This window comes from Mesocricetus auratus, unplaced genomic scaffold (genome assembly GCF_017639785.1).
Source record: "Mesocricetus auratus isolate SY011 unplaced genomic scaffold, BCM_Maur_2.0 Super-Scaffold_100010, whole genome shotgun sequence".
NCBI lineage: Eukaryota > Metazoa > Chordata > Mammalia > Rodentia > Cricetidae > Mesocricetus > Mesocricetus auratus.
Window position 1 is genome coordinate 42,772,465 of NW_024429194.1, and position 5,111 is coordinate 42,777,575.

The following is a 5,111-nucleotide window of genomic DNA, read 5'->3' on the forward strand; positions in this document are numbered from 1 at the left end:
TCAGTCAAGAGGCCTCTGGCATCTGCCTCACTTGTGCACTTGTGGACTTCTCTAATCTGAGTCAAGGGGAAGATAGTCTAAATCTCTTCTGATGCTCATAACCTATGATTCCATATTCCAACTCAACATGAATACCTGTCTTCCTGAATAGCCAAAATTCTCCTGCCTGCCCCACATTCCACTTACAGCCAGACCAGCTGACAGATAAAGAAAAGTCACCGTCTTCATTAGAGGTGATAAAACTAGTATACGTTTCATTTGCTATATCAGTAAGTACATTTGTATTTAAATCCAATAGGTGATGTTTTGAAGCATGCTGTTTCTACAAAGTAACATTTTTATCATTGGTGTTTTAAAAGCTGGTATACTTAATAAGCTAAATTTGTCTTGCAGTGGAGAGGAGGGAAAAGGAACAGGGTAGTGGGTCTACTGGCCCCCACTTACATTCACCCACACTTGACATAATTTCTAAGTGCATCAGAACCAAAGCAAGCAGGCAATTAAGCCAATAAATCTATATCATATTTTTTCCTTTCATTATTTTGTAAACAGACGATTTATATAAAATTATGATGTAAACACTTTCTATATTTAATTTCAAGGCTTATTCTGTAACTTTTATGAGCCAATTTTGACTTTATAGTCTTTTTCCTCCCCCTTACCAACATAGATCAAGTCAATAAAGACAGAAATTCTCACATCAGTCTAGAGATGTCACCAGCAGGAAGCCAGGAGACTACTACCCACTGTTCTCACAAAGGAAGGGGTTGGGGATGGTGCAGTGTTGCTCAGTGGGAGAGCACTTGACTGTTATGGGTCAGGCACTGATTGTGACTTCAGAATTATAGAAAAAGAAGTAAGACAAGGAATATGTCTTCAAGAGGCACTCAGAAAAGAGAAGGTGGTTGACACATCTCCATATGGTCATTGATGTTCTGGAAACATAGCCATGAAATGAACAGATCAGATCTCATTTCTCAGCCAATCTAAGAGAACAATCTTCCACCGCAAATACTTTCCTTGAAGAAACAACAAAATGACAAAAGGACTTTAGAAAACTATTTACTAATCTTATTGGAAGAATTGAAAGACCCTGTTTCAACAGCTATCATCATTCTCTTGTTTAAGAACAAGCTGTTTTATTTATTTGTGTGACTGTGAACATGGTGGTGTATGCTCACACGTGTGGATGAGTGTAAGTCCTGAGGTTGCGATCACTTGATGCTTCTTCCGGAATTGCTCTTGGTCTTATTTTAAAAAAATATTTATTATGTTTGTATGTGTGATGTACATAACTATAAATGTGGGTCACAGGTGCTACAGAATGTGTGTGGAACTCAGAGGATAACTTTGAGAGTTAGTTCTCTGCTACTGTGGGATCCAGGAACTGAACGCATGTCATCAGGACCTGTGGCAAGTACTCTCACTTACTGAGTCATCTTACCATTCCCTCAGCTCATTTTTTGACACCGAGATCTCTCATTGAACACAGATCTCACCAATTTGACTACACAATTTGGCTGCCAGGCAAGCCTCAGAGGTCCTCTTGTCTCTGCCTCCCCAGTGCTGGAATTTCAGGTTCATACATGCAGTTTTTTATGTGCATGCTAGAGATCAAACCCAGCTCCACATGTTTGCACCGCAAGCGCTTAACTGATGAAGACATCTCTGTAGCCCCAAGTTTTTTACTTCACAAATAAAATCCTACTTTTAAGAACTTAGTACTTGAGGGCTGAAGAGATGGCTCAGTAGTTAAGAACTTAGTATATGAGCTGGGTGGTGGCACATAACTTCAATCCCAGTACTCAGGAGAGAGACACAGGCAGATCTCTGAGTTTGAGGCCAGCATGGTCTACAGAGTGAGTTCCAGGACAGCCAGGGCTACAAAGAGAAATCCTGTCTTGAAAAGCCAAAAGCAAACAACAATGAAGACAACTCAGTATATAGGAGGAAATGAGAACAACAACAACAACAACAAAAACACAAAAAACAAAAACCAGGGGGTTGCTTTAACTGGGGAAGAAAAAGGGAAAATTTGTTAAAGGACAGGGAGGAAAGAGGGGCAAATAACACTAAAGATATCTGAAAAGGTAGACATAAGGAATCGTATTACTTTTTATTTATCTAAAATTAACATATAACACATATAAAATCACATATAAACAATGTGTGTATATGCATGTGTGTACGTGTGTGTACATATACAGGTTTTTTTTTTGTTTTTTGTTTTTGTTTTTTTTGTTTTTTGAGACAGGGTTTCTCTGTGGCTTTGGAGGCTGTCCTGGAACTCGCTTGGTAGTCCAGGCTGGTCTCGAACTTACAGAGCTCCGCCTGCCTCTGCCTCCTGAGTGCTGGGATTAAAGGCGTGCACCACCAACGCCCGGCTCATATACAGTTTAAATGAAGTTATCCCACTTGGATTGACAATGCTCCCCTCCAAGAACCGTAGACTATCTAACAGAAACTCCAGTAACAGGTATGAGATACCCCCTTTCAAGTTGTAGGTCAGGGCTGTCCAAGAGACTCCCAAAACGATATAGACTACTACTGTTGCCCTTAGCTGTCTCCCATCAGTGGAAAGTAAGCCTCTATTAGTAAGACACCATGCACTTTAGGCACAGGACTCAGTGCTGGGATTAAAGGCATGAGTCACCACTGCCCGGCATATTTTAATTAAAAAAAAACTTAGTATAAGCATGGGAGAGTGGGTTACCTCTACGATGTTTCAGTGACAGTCTGTTTCCCCTCATTCATCATCTTTTTTTAGGCAATGAAGAGAACTTTCCATAGCTAAAGTATAGTGCAGCTGTGTAATGATGAAGTACCTACCACCCATATACACCTCAGTCTCACACACACATCCACGGTTATCAACCTTCTTTACATATCAGAGCCCTTGTGGAAATTTAAGGGGTATGATGGCTTGATCTCATCCTCAGGGACTCAAAGGTAATGGTTCTGGGAGTTTTAAAAACTCCTCAGGTAAAACACAGTGGCCAAGTTCAGAACCACTGATGCAGATAGAATCTGAATGCTCCCACAGTCTCTAATCCTCTAGGCTTGTTGGGATGTGCCCAGACACATCTAAATCCTAGAGCAGGCTTATTTTTCTCTATTACCCTAGAATGCTTGCTTTTTTATGTCTGCAGATAAGTTTGTAAAATTGCATCCTCTTATGGAAAAAACACCCCATTTGTATATAATGTTTTGTTACATGCTGTGGACATGTACACATGGGTGTGTGGTGCTTCATCACCACACACACACCAAATCAAAATGCTAAAACACAACCCACAACCTGGTTATAGGAGACATTATCTATTCCAAACCAATCTTAGGCACCTCTGATAAAATGTAAAGAAGAATACAAATGTTTACTATATGTTTTTATGGACATGGGACTCTTCAAGGAAATGAGGACCCTGGCATACTGACTTCTGAAGAAGCAATAGCAACAGGAAGGTCACTGTCTTCCCCAAAGCAAGCAATAGCAGCTAGTTCTTGCTTGAAGCAGAGCCTAACTTCTCAGGAGAGAGGTGCCTCCAAGATCTGGAGGGAAGCCAATGGCAGAGGAGCAGAGAAACAGCCAAACAAGCAGGCATGGTTTAAGTCTCCCAGTGTATCACAGAATAATCATAGAATCTCTGCCAATCATATTTCACAATGACTGTCCATTCTTCCAAAACTCAGCATGAAAACACACAAACTGCTTGTTTCTTTAGGTTTTCATTTCATTGTGAAGTCTGTTGTGTCATATAAAACATATTAGCTATATTAATACTCTTATTATTGGTTCTCAGTCTATTATTAGGAAGTCCTCAGCCAGGAAATTCAATATTTATGAGGAAAAATATTTTGTTGCCAGGCAGTGGTAGCACAAGCCATTAATCCCAGCACTCAGGAGGCAGAGGCAGGTGGCTCTGTGAATTTGAAACAAGCCTAGTCTACAAGAGCTAGTTCCAGTACATCCTCCAAAGCCACAAAGTAACCCTGTCTCAAACAAACAAAGATGTATTTCATCCCCAACATAACCAAGAAAGGGAAAAGTGATGAATAATAGAATTGTTTATAGGCTGTGGTTATACTGCTCATGGGTACAGTGTTTACCCGGAACAAACAGGCTCTAGGTTCCATTTTCAGTACCATAAATGCAAAGAAAGGAGTGTTAGTAACTCGTCCCCAGCCCAGGGGCAGAATATCCAACCAGACATTTAGGTGTTATCATAAAAGCAAAGAGACGTCCTCTACAAGCTTTCAGCAAGGAAACAAGGATTAGATGAGGAGAATGTATAAGCAGGGAAACCATTCATTGGGAGAAAGGTGGTAATACGTCTTTAGTTTGGTTTTCTGTTGCTGTGATCAAGCAATGATCACCCTCCTGTGGAGGAAAGGGTTTTAATTACATCTAACAGATTAGAGACCATTATAGAAGGCACTGAAATCTGGAACCTGGAGGCAGAAACCATGAGGGATGCTGCTTATTGGCTTCCTCCTCATGGCTTGCTCAGCCTACTTATGCAACACAGGATCACTTGACCAGGGGTGGCACCACCACAGTGGGCTGGGCCCACCTACATCAGTCGTTAATCAGAAAATGCCTTGCACACTGGCCTTCAGGCCATGTAATAAAGGCAACCCCTCAACTAAAGTTCCTTCTTTTCAAATGATGGTTTGTCCCCAGGAGGTGATTTCCCAGGTTTCTCACTGCTGTGTTCGTAGTCATTGAGTAGAATCACCCCAAAAGATTACTTGGGTTACTTTAAGTATGAAGGAGCTAGAGTTCCACTAGCTTCTCCAGCAATCCTTGCTGGTCCTCTGGCCCCTTCATCTGTAGTCAAACGATATTTTATAAAACAAGAAAGGAAGAGAAAAAGAAAACCAGGGGAAGTAGCCTCCTCTTCTCGTCTCAGTTTTCTGATTAATCATTTAGCTGGTTCACCTATGCCTACTCAGGTGAAAAGATATGTGAACTAAAGGCCAGGGTCACAGTCTGTCTCAAATATACACCCCCCCATATGTGCGTGGGAGGAGACACGAGGATGTTTATAAAACTATTTTCATCCAGTCACAGTTTCCTAGCAACCAGGCAAAAGCATCTGCGTTCAGGATGA